General features: G+C 39.6%; 1 protein-coding gene across 4 annotated transcripts in view; it reads left to right on the top strand.

The window, feature by feature from the left end:
- The first annotated feature begins 1,470 nt into the window (after positions 1-1,470).
- Positions 1,471-16,937, top strand: part of USP53 (ubiquitin specific peptidase 53) — a 59,379-nt gene continuing 43,912 nt past the window's right edge. For 2 of the 4 annotated variants that reach the window (XM_005898066.3, XM_070371933.1), the window contains exon 1: positions 1,471-1,611. The gene's annotated coding sequence lies outside the window, so the exon portion shown is untranslated. The remainder of the gene's footprint in view (positions 1,612-16,937) is intronic. The other 2 variants (XM_070371935.1, XM_070371934.1) reach the window with 1 other exon arrangement.

The following is a 16,937-nucleotide window of genomic DNA, read 5'->3' as shown; positions in this document are numbered from 1 at the left end:
CCTCTGTCCCTGGGATTCTCCAGACAAGAATATTGGAGTGGGTTGCCATTTCCTTCTCCAGGTGCCCAGTATACCTAGTAGATAAGTCCATCGTGGGGAAAAGACTGTTCAAGGACACAAAAGAAGTTACAACACAAGAAAATGGAGAGTTTGGGAACACAGAGGGCACAGTTAAGAATAAAAATATTTAAAGTGCCTCAGAGAGGTAGTCGCAAAACCAGGAGAAGGTAGCACTAGGGGAGAATTAATGGTGCTCTTTTTTTAATGTAGTTCTTTTTCTCCTTCTCCAAGTTTTAAATTTCCTGAGGGCAAGAACCGTATTTTAAACTTCACTGTATTTTCTTCAGTGCCCAATTCAGTGAAGGGAACAATAAATGCTCAACAAATTCTCCTTGATTCCGTCACAGGTAATACTTGCCTATACCAATCTAAAATGTTTCCTCCTTCTGTTTCTTCAAACAGACATTTAGAGTTACCTACCTGTTTGATCAATTTTTAGAATCTGTATGTTGAACCTGCAACAGCTTTGAAATGAGTTCCAAAACCTTACTACTCATTGAGAGGGATCGTTTATACTAAAGATGACAGTGGGTTTTCCTTTTACTACTATTCCTAAGAAACAAGTTATTACAAAACGAAGTTTCGCCCATTTCCCAAACATTAGCTTGCAACTTAAAACCTGTTGAAAGCACAGTAAGGAGAAAGCCACATTTTTCTCACACTTAACCATTAACCGGGTCAACATGTTTATTAAGCCTTTCATTTTATTAAATAGTCACGAAACAACCAGTTGGGGAATATACATTCAAGCCAATGTAAATCATTTAACTGCAAACAGATTGTAAGGATTCACAAAAAGCTAAAGAGAACTGCGAATTCGCCTAGGGTTTCGAGGCCAACCGATACAGGTCGTTTTCTCTGAGGTAATAACAACTAACTTAAAGCCCAGTGTCTGGTGGATTCGTGTCCCTGAGCTTAGAAAATGATGAATAAATAGACCAAGAGTATCGGAATAACTACTTCCACAACTATTCCTTTTTTCTCTTTACACCACAAAAACCAACCTGCAGCCTCCTTTCTCGAACAGTTAACCCCAGCGCTCCGCTCCCGCCTTAAGAAAAATGGTCAACTCCCTGCTCTCGCGGGATCTCGCGGCTCAGAGTAAGTCAACTGGATCACCAGCCCTATCGAATCCGCGCGGGAACACAGATCCGCAGGTCCGGAAAGCCGGGAAATCGCGTGTGGGGGCGGAGCCAGCTCCTGGAGCCTGAGGGCGGGGTCAGCTTCGAGGAGGCGGGGCGGGGGTGAGGCGGGGATTTGGGCGGGGCTCCCAGGACCTGTTGATCGCAGGTGTCACTGGCCTGACTGGCCTTTGGGTGGTGAGGCGTGTGCGCATGCTCCAAGCGCTGGGTCGAGGTCTGGGCGGCGGAGACCAGTCGCCTCTGCTCCAGTTCCCGGTGAGCCTCGGTTTCGGTGGCAGCTGTTGGTGTGTCAGCCTGGTGTCAGCTGGACGCAGAGCTGGGCCAGCGGGAGATTGCCCTGTGGCGGTAGAAGGCCTATATTTCTCTACCTGGACCGCACGCCCCTCTTGCTAAAAGGGCAGAGCTCAAGGTAAGTCTCCGAAACTAGTCCCTGGCTGGAGATCCAAAGACCTGCGACCTCCGCGGGCCTGACTGGAAGACCCACGTTCTAGTCCCAGACTCGATGTCTCTCCTCGCTGCCCCCCGACCTCCTCCCCCAGCCGCTTCGGGGCAGACTCTGGAGGTCACGCAGCCCTCCCGCCGCCCTCCCGCCGCGTCCAGGATCTGGCGGAGGTGCCTTTGACCAGGCTGGAGGCGAACGCGTAGGGAGGAGGTCCTGTACTTACTGGGTTTTGGTTGTTCCTGCTGTGTTTGAGGGCTGGCCAGAGGCGGAACCTGGGATCCTGCTGGGTCGCTTAGTGCTTTGGAATTATGAATATTATGCTTACCTGGCGCCTGCCCCTCACTATCCAAGCCACTGCCTCTCGAGCAGCCGCTTTTTAAAGAGGTTTTGTTGTTCTGTTTGGAGAAGAGATGATTCGTGGGACTCTTCGGACTGGTGATTTCTGAGTGGTAGTAGTAATAATGTAGTGATTTAGTAGTAGTAATTTATGAAGTTAATGTTTAGCTTCTAAATGGCGATTTAGTGGACATTTCTGGTCTGGTGTGTGCCCAGTCGTTTCCGACTTCTTTGCGACCCCATGGACTGTAGCCCGCCAGGCTCCTCCGTCCATGAGATTTTCCAGGCAAGAATACTGGAGTGGGTTGCCATTTCTTTCTCCAACGGGACGTTTACCAAACAACTTTTAAATATCTTTGGAGAACAGGAAGTACTTGCACAGGTGTAGCAGAGAGCGTTTCTAAAGCCTGCATTTCGAGCGTGCTCTGAGGTTTTGACTCCGCTACAAGGTTTTCTCCATCAGTACGAAGCCTCATTAATGCTTGCAAATGTACTGCAAGGCTTTATTTGTTAGATAAGAGTTTGCCATATGTTTCCTTATCTGGAAGAAAATATGTATTTTTTTGCAGTGAGTTTTCAAGGCTATTTCTGAGGGATGTTTAAATTTAGGAGGTTCTTTGTGATTAGGGTCTGATTCACTTTTAGTAATGTTCTTTAAAGAAAAGCGTTCGTAATTCTCAGTATTTAAAAGAAGGAGAAATTCCTAACAAAATTCGGATTGAAATGAACTTTTGGCTAAGTTAATATTAAATACTTCTTGTTAGTTTAATGTTCTATTCTTTTCAGTTACATGGTGATGGTCTAGGCAAAGAGAAATGAAAACAAATGAAACATATTGCAAAAGTAATATATGAAAAAAAAAGTAATATATGATTTATCTGCTGTTGTCATAATTTCAAATAGACAAACACACTGTAGGAAGGAGTTAGTTATGCTCTGAAAAAAACAAGGTTTTTGTTTTTATTTTAAATTTTATTCGTTTTTAAAATGAACTCACTGTACAGTTTGTTTAGGTTCACAATTACTAGTGATAAAACATGAAAGTGGTTTATTCTACTCAACACACTAGTTATGTGTGTTTTCTTCCTACAGTGTGAAAAATAAGCAACCAAGAACAGATCTTTCATTTTTCCTATTAACTAAAAAAATGTTTTTGTAAATGTAGGTAGATTTGTATAGCTCTTGTAACTTGACACTAATAGTCATTTATTAATATTTTCTTTAGATACAAAAAAGTGATTTTTTCAAAGAAAGCTATTTTAATGGTGGTAGGGCACCATTTCTCACCTAGTTTATTCTTTTTCTTAAAAAATCAAAAAACTTAACGATTTTAGTAAATACTGTGATTCAAGATCTTTTCCATTATTTAGTGTCAAATGTATATTTTAAACTGTGCAGTACCAGGATATTTTGGGAATAATGATTTAGAAGTTTTTTTTAGCCAAAGAGTTCAAAAATGAAAATTCTGTTTTAAGGTAATGTACACATTCAGTAGTCAAATCACAAATTATTTTCCTGTTGAAACTGTTATTTTGCATTATAGTATATGCACACAGTAGGAACAAGAAATGTTCTACCAGAGATAAAAACTTTCAAAGGTTATTTAAACTTTAAATAACTATATAATATCTTAATCTTGGCAAGTTATTTTTTTAAATACTAGGAATACTACATGTATAGAATATTTAGGCAAAAGTATTTCTTCTTTTCTTTTCCAAGTTAATCTGTAACCTCTATCAGCAGTTCTTTTATTAACTGAGGATTCATGATTAAAACTGTGGTCTATGATTAGAACTGAATTTTAATGTAACTGGGTTTCTTGGGAATCTTATACACTTTTTTCGCCCTTTTTTAATTGTAATCCCATGAATTATATTTTATGTTTTTACAAACATCATCCTAAGGGATCCATAGGCTGCCATCAAAGGTGTTCCGTGACATACCCCAACGTGCTACAAGCCATTGCATATGGTTGAAGAACGTTTATTTTACATGAGTCACTTCAGAAAAGTTGCTAGTTATTGTTTATGGCTGCATGGTTGTCGTGTTATTTATGAATTAAAATTGTCATTAAGGAAGTTTTGAATTTTTCTGTAAAGTTGTACATAGGTTGAATTCTTCTAAATTAAATCTCTGTTGCTTACATTATTTCAGAATTGCTTTCACTTTATTTCTGATGCATTGCCTTCTAACATGGTAACTCATTTCTCTTTCTCTAGCTCAGTTCGTAAATCAATGTTTAAAATAATACTATGGTGAATCTACTTGTAAAGTGAAGCATTCCCAAACTTCTTTTTGTAATTAGAAGTTTTCATATTTTAAGTTTTCTTAAAGTAGGATAGCTCTACAAATGAAACTGCTTATTTTCTACTAAGAATGACTTAATAGATTTTAAAATTGAGTACAGTTTATCCGATGCCACTAATCTGGATTATGTCTTTAGTCAAGATTGATACATCAGTTTAAAGAAATGGAGGAATAACAAAATGGGGTGTAAAATATCAATACAGCTTTTACTTTTTCTTCAACTGTGTTTTTTATATTATTAAAAATCATTTTATATCAGAGATTGTATTTTTGCTGTCATTATAGTTAGCTCGCATTTTTACTGAGTGCTTGCCGTGTTTTGGGCATTTATTAGTTATTTTAGACATGGTTTGTGATTCTTAGAATAATTCTATGAACTTTTTAATATAGATCATAATTATAGATAATGGAATTCATTTGCTTTTAATGATTAAGTAGTTGAGTAATATGCTGTGTTGGTGGAAGTTTTTCAGAGGTAGAATAATTGGAAATCATGAGGTCAGTACCAGAACATGAATTCCATCCTTGTCAAGAACCCATCAGGGCATTCTTTGTTAACCAGGTGCTTTGTGCTTTATCTTCTTTTAAACTTCTCACCCTGCATAATAAAATCTTGGCCCTCTAATTATGGCCCTCCCTGTTTTTAGGTGAGCAGTCTGTTTGAACCCTAGAAGATGTTTTCTATTATAAGGTACTGCTGTATAGGCCTGAAATAATCTTACCTCCTTGTCAGTATACTACTGACATTAACCTAGCTGCCAAGTGGTGGGAAGTTGTCCTATACCTTTAATGCCCAGGTCCTCTTTGTTGATTTCATAGGGTTTGTTGATTGAGGTTCCGCTTTATTTCCTGAGCTTCATTCAGTAAGTATTTAATGACTGCCTACCATGTACTTTGTATTGTTCTAGTTGCTTGGAATTCAGTTTATATTCTAAGAGGATTGGGAGGAGAAACAATGATAAACAGTGATAAAAAACAATAAGTCAATTGTATGCTATCTTAGTTGGTGAAGAATGCCAAGGAGAAAAGAAAAAGTAGAGCGGGGCAAGGGGAATTGGAAATATGGAGTGGGTTGCAATTTTAAGTATAAGCCTCATATAGAAGGTGATTTTTGAGCAAAGCAATCATGAAGTGAGCCAGGAAGAAGTCATGTGGGTATCAAGAGGAAGTGTACTCCAGGCAGTGGAATAGAGTGTCAAGGCTTTAGAGCAGGAGTTTGCGTGGTTTGTTCAGGAATAACGAGGAGGCCCATAAAGTTGAAAACGGAGAATGTAAAGGGAAAGTAGTTAGGGATGAAGTTAGAGGTGAGAAGATGGGTGTTACATAAGAAGAAATGTATATTTGGTCTCTGCCTGTTTCCTGGCACACAGCTCCGAAAATTCTTGGAATCTGCAAGGTGATAAATGTGTGTTGAGATGGCTATGGTTGAGATAAATGTGTGTTGGTGACTGGGTGCTAGCCGCAGGGTGAGAATGGATTGTCACGAAACCAACCATGTCATTAGAGGATTGAAATTTTCAGCCCTCCACCCCCTCTCCTCACCATCCACATATACACACAGCTCCAGAGAGGGGAGACGTGGAGGTTGAGCTACTCACCAGTGGCCAAATATTTAATCAAGCATGCCTACACAATGAAACCTCCATTAAAAAATCCTAACTGAAGCGGTTTGAAGAGCTTTTGGGTTGGTGAACTTGTAGAGGTGTTGGGAGGATGGTGTTCTTGAGAGGGTGTGGAAGCTCCTTGCCCCTTCCCACATTTTTTGCCCTGTTTCAGCTCTTCCATCAGACTGTTCATGAGTTGTATCTTTTTATAATGAAGTTGAAATCCACTCAAGTAAGCTGTTTTCCAGAGCCATGGCAGCAAGTTAATTGAATCCTTGGCAGAGGTTGGAGGGAACCCCTAACTTATTGGTGGTTCATCAGAAATACAGGTGACTACTTGGGACTTGTGGTTGGTGTCTGAAATGGGGAGTCTCTAGTGGGACTGAGCCATTGGCTTGTGGGATCTGATACTAACTCCAATAGTGTCAAATCGAGTTAAATTGTAGTGTCTTGAGAATTAGAGAATTGCTTATTGTGTAAAAACCCACACATCTGGGCTCAGAAGTGGTGTGAGTTTAGAAAAAAGCGTTTTTACTTTTAGCAGGTAGTATAAGCTTTGCAGGCCATTGTAAAGATTTTTGGTTTTTAATCTGAATGTAGTAAGGACCCATTAAAAAGTTTTGAGCAGAGGGATGGCTTTATCATTTGATTTTAGAAGTTTCATGTCTAATCTTGAGAATAGACTGTAACAGCTAATGGTAGAAGCAAGGAGACAATTACGACGTTGTCTGGCAATCCAGGAAAGATCTGATGATGGCGAAGTCCAGAATAGTAGAAGTGGAGGTGGTAAGAATTGGGCACATTCTGTCTAAGATATTCAAAAAAGAGGCGTCAAAGATGATACCAAGATTATTTCTTCTGAGCGACTAGAATGATGAAGTTACCATCAGCTAAAATGGGGAAGAAGATAGAGGTAAAGCAGGAGTTCAGTTTGGGGCTTTGTCAAGGCAAAGGAATGTTAGGTGATACCTGCCTTGGCATGGCATACTTTTCTTCTGAAGATCATGTCTTAAAGCAGATTGCCATAAGCCATTGTCTCTCATGTTCATACTCTGTATTCTGGATACATATGCGCTCTTGTTTTTCTCTAATTAGTTACCATTGGAATCTAGTGATTGGTAACAGCCAGAATAAATAAAGCACAGTTCTTTATTGGGCATAAAGAAGTTGAGCAAAAAGATACAAAACATTGAAAGTTACTTAAAATTTGCTTTTTGGGGTGGTGGTAGTATGGTTTGTCCTTATTACTTTAATTTTATTTTGTGTTTAATAAATTTTCTAGTATCGTCTTGTGGTTTTCTGTATCAAAAGTCATCTATTCTTCTATTATCTTTCTTACTATAATACTTCAACTTTATAAAAAGGAGGCCTATAATGAATGAGGTTTTTTTTTTTTTTTTTTTTTTTTTTTTTAACTTGCTATCTACCTACATATGGGAAGATCCCTTGGAGGAGGGGATGGCAACCCACTCTAGTCAGTATTCTTGGCTGGAAAATCCGCATGAACGGAGGAGTCTGGTGGGCTGCAGTCCATAGGGTTGCAGAGTTGAACATGACTGAAGTGACTTAGCATACACACTTACCTATGTATAGGTATATATAAGTATATATATATAAATATAGGTATACTTATAGATAGCTTGCTATCTAATTATCTAAAATAAAGTTTTAAATAGTTTTACTAGTAAGGTGGATGGTTGTAATATATCACTGAAAACTCTTCAGTATGTCCCTTAGCTATATTGCTTATAGTGAAAAGATGTTAAAATGAAATTTCACTTTAGAGTTTGATGGCTAAGCCAGGGTACTATTAAGAATGTATTTCAGTAGCTTTATTAACAGTGATTCTCTCCTTCTATGGGATTGTATGTATTTCTAAATTTTCTGTTTTAAATATTTATGTGTATTTTAGATATCTATATAAAAAAAAATACTATTTTATAATCAAGAAAGAAACAATATACTTAAAAGAACAAAGGAGTCTCTAAGGCTTTATCAGCTATTGTGTTAGTTTCCTAGGGCTGCTGTCACAAAGGACCACAAACCAGACAGCTTAAAGCAATAGAATTGTTCTCTCACGGCTCTGGAGGCTAGAAGTCCAAAATCAAGGTTTTAGCAGGATTGGTTCCTTTCTAGGGCTCTGTACAGAATCCTCCCTTGCCACTTTCTAGCTTCTGGTGGTAGCTGTCAATTCTTGGTGTTCTTTTACTTGTAGCTGTATCATTCTGTATCAAACATGATATTCTGTTTGTCTCTGTCTCTTCTTCTAATGACTTCTGCTAGTCTTTTTGATTAGGCTCCATCCTAATGATCTCATCATGATCTAATCTCATCTATAAAAACCCTATTTCCAAATGAGATCATGTTCACAGGTACTAGAGGCTAGTACTTCAAAATACTTTGGGGGCGGAGCACAGTTCAACCATAACAGCTATGAAGTGAAGTGAAGTCGCTCAGTTGTGTCTGACTCTTTGAGACCCCATGGACTGTAGCCTACCGGGTACTGCGTTCATGGGATTCTCTAGGCAAGAGTTGTGGAGTGAGTTGCCATTTCCTTCTCCAGAGGATCTTCCCAACCCAGGGATCGAACCCAGGTCTCCTGCATTGTAGGCAGATGCTTTATTGTCTGAGCCACAAGGGAAGTCCTATAACAGCTATAATGAGTCCAAGTTCAGCTATTACTACCATTTACCGAGACTGATCTAGTAGCCTAATCAAATCATTGGTGGTTAGAATTTACAATTGCATTTAAAAGAATACAACTTAGAAAAAGATCTAACTCTGGAGGTAAAAGACCTGTTGTTGTTTAGTCACTAATATGTCTCTGACGCTCTGTGACCCCATGGACTGTAGTCTGGTACTTCAGTTCAGTTCAATTGCTCAGTCGTGTCTGACTCTTTGTGACCTCATGGACTGTAGCACGCCAGGCCTCCCTGTCCATCAACAACTCCCGGAGTTTACCCAAACCCATCTCCATTGAGTCGGTGATGCCATCCAACTGTGTCGTCCTATGTCGTCCCCTTCTCCTCCTGCCCTCAATCTTTCCCAGCATCAGGGTCTTTTCCAATGAGTCAGCTCTTCTCATGAGGTGGTCAAAGTATTGGAGTTCAGCTTCAACATCAGTCCTTCCAATGAACACCGAGGACTGATCTCCTTTAGGATGGACTGGTTGGATCTCCTTGCAATCCAAGGGACTCACAAGAGTCTTCTCCAACACCACAGTTCAAAAGCATCAATTATTCAGTGCTCTGCTTTTTTTTATAGTCCAACTCTCACATCCATACATGACCACTAGAAAAACCATAGCCATGACTAGATGGACCTTTGTTGGTAAATTAATGTCTCTGCCTTTTAATATGCTGTCTAGGTTGGACATAACTTTTCTTCCAAAGAGCAAGCATCTTTTAATTTCATGGCTGCAGTCACCATCTGCAGTGATTTTGAAGCCCCCCAAAATAAAGTCTGCCACTGTTTCCACTGTTTCTCCATCTATTTGCCATGAAGTGATTGGAACAGATGCCATGACCTTAGTTTTCTGAATGTTGAGCTTTAAGCCAACTTTTTCACTCTCCTCTTTCACTTTCATCAAGAGGCTTTTTAGTTCTTCTTCACTTTCTGCCATAATGGTGGTGTCATCTGCATATCTGAGGTTATTGATATTTCTCCCAGCAATCTTGATTCCAGCTTGTACTTCCTCTAGCCCAGCGTTTCATGATGTACTCTGCATAGAAGTTAAATAAGCAGGGTGACAATATATAGCCTTGATGTACTCCTTTTCCTATTTGGAACCAGTCTGTTGTTCCATGTCCAGTTCTAACTGTTGCTTCCTCACCTGCGTACAGGTTTCTCAAGAGGCAGGTCAGGTGGTCTGGTATTCACATCTCTTTCAGAATTTTCCACAGTTTGTGGTGATCCCCACAGTCAAAGGCTTTGGTATAGTCAGTAAAGCAGAAGTAGATGTTTTTCTGGAACTCTCTTGCTTTTTCGGTGATCCAGTGGATGTTGGCAATTTGATCTCTGGTTCCTCTGCCTTTTCTAAAACCAGCTTGAACATCTGGAAGTTCACAGTTCATGTATTACTGAAGACTGGCTTGGAGATTTTTGAGCATTACTTCGCTAGCGTGTGAGATGAGTGTAATTGTGCGGTAGTTTGAGCATTCTTTGACATTGCCTTTCTTTGGGATTGGAATGAAAACTGACCTTTTCCAGTCCTGTGGCCACTGCTGAGTTTTACAACTTTGCTGGCACATTGAGTGCAGCACTTTCACAGCATCATCTCTTAGGATCTGAAATAGCTCAACTGGAATTCCATCACCTCCACTAGCTTTGTTCGTAGTGATGCTTCCTAAGGCCCACTTGACTTCACATTCCAGGATGTCTGGCTCTAGGTGAGTGATCACACCATCCTGATTATCTGGGTCATGCAGATCTTCTTTGTATAATTCTTCCGTGTATTCGTGCTATCTCTTCCTAATATCTTTTGCTTCTGTTAGGTCCATACCATTTCTGTCCTTTATCGAGCCCATCTTTGCATGAAATGTTCCTTTGGTATCTCTGATTTTCTTGAAGAGATCTCTAGTCTTTCCCATTCTGTTGTTTTCCTGTATTTCTTTGCATTGATCCCTGAGGAAGGCTTTCTTATCTCTCCTTGCTGTTCTTCGGAACTCTGCATTCAAATGGGTATATCTTTCTTTTTCTCCTTTGCTTTTTGCTTCTCTTCTTTTCACAGCTATTTGTAAGGCCTCCTCAGACAGCCATTTTGCTTTTTTGCATTTCTTTTTCTTGGGGATGGTCTTGATCCCGGTCTCCAGTACAATGTCAGGAACCTCTGTCCATAGTTCATCAGGCACTCTATCAGATCTAATCCCTTAAATCTATTTCTCACTTCCACTGTATAATCATAAGGGATTTGATTTAGGCCATACCTGAATGGTTTAGTGGTTTTCCCCACTCAGTTTAAGTCTGAATTTGACAATAAGGAGTTGATGATCTCAGCCATAGTCAGTTCCCTGTCTTGTTTTTGCAGACTGTATAGAGCTTTTCCATCTTGGCTACAACAAATATAATCAGTCTGATTTCAGTGTTGACCATCTGGTGATGTCCATGTGTAGATTCCTCTTTTGTTTGTTGTTTTGTTTTCTTTTCTTGTTTGCTATGACCAGTGCATTCTCTTGGCAGAACTCTATTAGCCTTTGCCCTGCTTCATTCTGTACTCCAAGCCCAAATTTCAAATTTGGCTGCTACTCCAGGTATTGCTCAACTCCCTACTTTTGCATTCCAGTCTCCTATAATGAAAAGGACATCAGTTTTGGGTGTTAGTTTTAGAAGGTCTTTTAGGTCTTCATAGAACCGTTCAACTTCAGCTTCTTCAGCATTACTGGTTGGGGCATAGACTTGGATTACTGTGATATTGAATGGTCTGCCTTGAAAATGAACAGAGATCATTCTGTCATTTTTGAGACTGCATCCAAGTACTGCATTTCGGACTCTTTTGTTGACTGTGATGGCTACTGCATTTCTTTTAAGGAATTCTTGCCCACAGTAGTAGATATAATGGTCATCTGATTAAATTCATCCATTCTAGTCCATTTTAGTTCGCTGATTACTAAAATGTCGACGTTCACTCTTGCCATCTCCTGTTTGGTCACTAGACAATTCACTGATTAAAGAAACTGAAGACAACACAAACAGATTGAAAGATATACTATGTTCATGGATTGAAATAATTAATATTATTAAAATGATCCTACTACTCAAGGCAATCTACAGATTCAGTGCAATCTGTATCAAAACACCAGTGGCATTTTTCACAGGACTAGGCCAAATAATTCTACAATTTGTATGGAAAAAAGACCCTGAATAGCTAAAACATTTTTGAGTAAGAAGAGTAAAGCTCGGTATATCATGACCCCTTACTTCAAGCTATATTACACAGCTGCAGTCACCAAAAGAATATAATACGGCAGGAAAACAGATACATAGATCAATGGAACAGAATAGAGAGCTCATAAATGAACCCACAGTTGATCTATAACAAGGAAGCAAGAATATACAGCGGGAAAGACAAAGTCTTCAGTAAATGGTCCTGGGAGAACTGGATAACTCTGTGCAAAGGAATCACTGGACTAATGTGTCACACCATGCACAAGTATAAATTCAAAGTGGATTAAACATTGAAATATAAGACCTAAGACCATAAATTCTGGAGGAATACATAGGCAACACTATCTTTGACATTAGTCTTAGTAATATTTTGGGGGCTATGGAGAAGGCGATGGCACCCCACTCCAGTACTGGAAAATCCCATGGACAGAGAAGCCTGGTAGGCTGCAGTCCATGGGGTCGCTAAGAGTTGGATACAACTGAGCGACTTCACTTTCACTTTTCATTTTCATGCACTGGAGAAGGAAATGGCAACCCACTCCAGTGTTCTTGCCTGGAGAATCCCAGGGACGGGGAGCCTGGTGGGCTTCTGTCTATGGGGTCACACAGAGTCGGACACAACTGAAGTGACTTAGCAGCAGCAGCAGCATGCCTCCACAGGTAAAGCAAATAAAAGTAAAAATACACAAATGGGACTACATCAAACCAAAAATCTTTTGCACAGCAAAGGAAACTGTCAACAAAAGGAAAAGGCTACCTGCTGAATGGGAGAAGGTATTTGTTAATAATATATTTGATAAAGGATTAATACCCCAAATATACAAGGAACTCATACAATACAATATCAGAAGAAAAATAAGCTGATTAAAAAATGGGCAGAGGATCTGAATAGATATTTTTTTCAAAGAAGATAGATTGCCAACAGGCACATGAAAAGATGCTCAGCATCACTAATCATCAAGGAAATGCAAGTCAGAAACACAATGAAATATCACCGAATGGCTGACATTTAAAAAAACGACAGGGACTTCTTGGTAGTCTAGCGACTAAGATTCCGCACTCCCATGCAGGGGCCCTAGTTTTCATCCTTGGCAAGGAACGAGATCCATGTGCTTCCAATAAAGATCCTGCATGTCTCAACGAAAAGCCACAACTAAGACCCAACACAGCCAAAACGAAGACAACAGGTAACAAGTGTTGACCAGGATGTGGAGAAAAGGGAACCGTTGTGCACCATTGGTGGAGATATAAATTGGCCAGCCACTGTGGAAAGTAATATGGAAACTTCTCAAGAAATTAAAAATAGGACTGCCAAAAAAAAAAAAAAGCTGTCAAATGATCCAGTAATTGCACTCCTATTTATCAGAAGAAAGCAAAAGCACTATTTTGAAAAGATGTATGCACCTTTATGTTTACTGCAGCATTATTTACAACAGCCAAGATACTGGAAGCAACCCAGGTGTCCATCGCTAGATGAATGGATAAAGAAGAGGTGCTGCATGTATTTATGTACATACAGTAGAATATTATTCACCCATAAAGAAATGAAATTTGCCAATTGTGACAACTTAGACGGACCTTAGAGAGTATTACGTTAACTGAAATAAATCATGTATAAAAAACCAAATACTGTGTGATTTCATTTATATGTAGAATCTAAAAAACAAAACAATTATACATAGCAAAATAGAGACAGAATTATGAATATAGAGAGCAAACAAGTGGTTGCCAGAGGACCGAGGTTGCAGGGAAGAAGGAAGTATGTGAGGGAGCTTAAGAGGAATAAGCTTCCATTTGCAAAGTAAACCAGTCATGGGTATGAAATGTGCAGTGTGGGAAATATAGTCGATAACTATGTAATGTTTTTGTAAGGTGACATTTTGTAACATTTTTTTTTCCTTGAAATGTGTAGAAGTGCCAAATTACTATGTTGTATAACAGGAGCTAACATAATGTTATAGGTCAGTTATACTTTAAAAACAAGCAAACATACAAATAAACTCATAGAAAAAGGGCAGATTGTGGTTTACCCAGAAGTGGGGGCTTGGAGAAGTGGGTAAACTAGATGCAGGTTGTCAAAAGGTACAGGTTATGCCTCCTAGTTATAAGATAAATAAGAACTAGGAATGTAATGTACAACGTGATGATTATAATTAACACTGCTCTTTGTTATATGAAAGTTCTTAGAGTCAGTCCTAAGAATTCTCATCACAAGGAAAATATTTTTTCCTACTTCTTTAATTCTGTATCTATATTTGATGATGGATATTTCACTGAACTTATTGTGATAATCACTTCATCATGTATTAAGTCAAATCTTTATGCTATCCACCTTAAACTTATACAGTGTGTGTGTCAGTTATGTCTCAATAAAACTGGAAGGAGAAAAATCTGAATACCCTTTAGCTATCACTTTCCAACCCTGTCTTCACTTGTTCTCCATGGCCGTCTCGTCTCCAGTGTAAGCAACCACTTATCTACTGTCTGTCTCTAGAGGTGTCTCTTTTGGACATTTTGGATGAATGGAATCTTACAGTGTGACTGTGACTTTCTGTGACTTTCACTTATCAACATGTTTTTGGTGTTTAAGTTGTAGCATGTTTAAGTACTTCATTTCTTTTTATGGCTAAATAATGTATTCTGTTGTGTTTGTACACACACATTCATATACACACATACACCATATTTTATTTATTCTTTAGTCAAATATATGGGTTGTTTTTCCACCTTTCAGCTGCTGTAAATATTGTTGTGTTAGCTCTTTTTCTGCACAACTTCCCCAATATTTACTGAAAGAGTAAATACAGAATTACATTTGAATTCCTGGAATAAATCTTATTAATTTTCCAGTGACACATTATTCTTTTGACACACTGGTAGATTGTTGGGGTAGAGTGAGGATAGAACACGCAGGGGCCTTGAAGGTGTCTCCACTTGTTGTTGAGTTGCTAGGTGATATCTGATTCTTTGTGACCTCATGAACTGCAGCATGCCAGGCTTCCCTGTCCTTCACTATCTCTTGGAGTTTGCTCAAACTCATGTCTGTTGAGTCAGTGATGCCATCCAACCATCTCATCCTCTGTCGCCCCCTTCTCCTCTTGTTCTCAATCTTTCCCAGCATCAGGGTGTTTTCGAGTAAGTTGGCTCTTGGCATCACGGGGCCAAAGTATTGGAGCTTCAGCTTCAGCATCAGTCCTTCCAATGAACACCCAGGACTGATTTCCTTTTGGATTGACTGTTTTGATCTCTTTGCAGTCCAGGGGACTCTCAAGAGTCTTCTCCAACACCATAGTGCAAAAGCATCAGTTCTTTGGCACTCAACCCTCTCTGTGGTCCAACTCTCACATCCATGCATGACTACTGGGAAAACCATAGGTTTGACTATATGGACCTTTGTCGGCAAAGTGATGTCCCTGCTTTTTAATAATGCTGTCTAGTTTGTAATAGCTTTCCTTTCAAGGATAAGTGTCTTAATTTCGTGACTGCAGTCACCATCCACAGTGATTTTGGAGACCAAGAAAATAAAGTCTGTCACTGTTTCCATTGGTTCCCCATCTATTTGCTATGAAGTAGTGGGACCTGAAGCCATGATCTTAACATTTTTGAATGTTGAATTTCAAGCCAGCTTTTTTACTCTCCTCTTTCACCCTCATCAAGAGACTCTTTAGTTCCTCTTTACTTTCTGTCATTACAGTGGTATCATCTGCATATCTGAGGTTGTTAATATTTCTCCTGGCAGTCTTGATTCCAGCTTGTGAGTCATCCAGCCCAACATTTTGCATGATGTACTATACATAAAAGGTAAATAAGCAGGGTGACAATATACAGCCTTGACATAGTCCTTTTCCAATTTTGAACCAGTCCGTTGTTCCATGTCCGATTCTAACTGTTGCTTCTTGTGACTGTGGCTCAGATCATGAGCTCCTTTTTTCAAAATTCAGGCTTAAATTGAAGAAAATAGGGAAAACCACTAGACCTTTCAGGTATGACCTAAATGAAATCCATTATGATTATACTGTGAAGGTGACGAAGAGATTCCAGGGATTATATCTGGTAGGCAGAGTGCCTGAAGAACTATGGATGGGATTCATAACATTGTATAGGAGGTGGTGACCAAAACCATCCCCAAGAAAAAGAAATACAGGATGGCAAAGTGTTTGTTTGAGGTGGCTTTACAAATAGCTAAGAAAAGTCAAAGGAGAAAGATATACCCAGCTGGATGCAGAGTTCCAGGGAATAGCAAGGAGAGATAAGAAAGCCTTCCTAAGTGAACAATGCAAAGAAATAGCAAAAAAGAATAGAATGAGAAAGACTAGAGATCTCTTTAAGAAAAGAGATATCAAGGGAACATTTTATGAAAAGATGGGCACAATAAAGGACAGAAATGGTATGGACCTAACAGAAGCAGAAGATATTAAGAAGAGGTGGCAAGAATACACAGAAGAACTGTACAAAAAAGGTCTTGACCCAGATAGTCATGATGGTGTGATCACTCACACTCACGTAGAGCCAGACATCCTGGAGTGTGAAGTCAAGTGGGCCTTAGGAAACATTACTATGAACAAAGCTGGTGAAATTGATGGAATTCCAGCTGAGCTATTTCAAATCCCAAAAGATGATGCTGTGAAAGTGCTACAATCAATATGCCAACAAATTTGGAAAACTCAGCAGTGGCCACAGGACTGCTGCTGCTGCTGCTGCTAAATCGCTTCAGTCATGTCCCCACTCTCTGCGACCCCAAAGACGGCAGCCCACCAGGCTTCACCATCCCTGGGATTCTCCAGGCAAGAACATTGGAGTGGGTTGCCATTTCCTTCTCCAATGCATGAAAGTGAAAAGTGAAAGTGAGGTCGCTCAGTCGTGTCCGACTCTTAGCGACCCCATGGACTGCAGCCTACCAGGCTCCTCCATCCACAGGATTTTCCAGGCAAGAGTACTGGAGTGGGGTGCCACTGCCCTCTCCAAGAAAAGGTCAATTTTCATTCCAATCCCAAAGAAAGGCAATGCCAAAGAATGTTCAGATTACTGGACAGTTGCACTCATTTCACATGCTAGCAAGATAGTGCTCAAAATCCTTCAAGCTAAGTTTCAACAGTACATGAATCAAGAACTTCCAGATGTACAAGCTGAATTTAGAAAAGGCAGAGGAACCAGAGATCAAAT

Source organism: Bos mutus, chromosome 6, assembly GCF_027580195.1.
Source record: "Bos mutus isolate GX-2022 chromosome 6, NWIPB_WYAK_1.1, whole genome shotgun sequence".
NCBI classification, from domain to species: domain Eukaryota; kingdom Metazoa; phylum Chordata; class Mammalia; order Artiodactyla; family Bovidae; genus Bos; species Bos mutus.
Note: the sequence above shows the minus strand (reverse complement) of the source record. Positions and strands in the feature narration are given on the sequence as shown.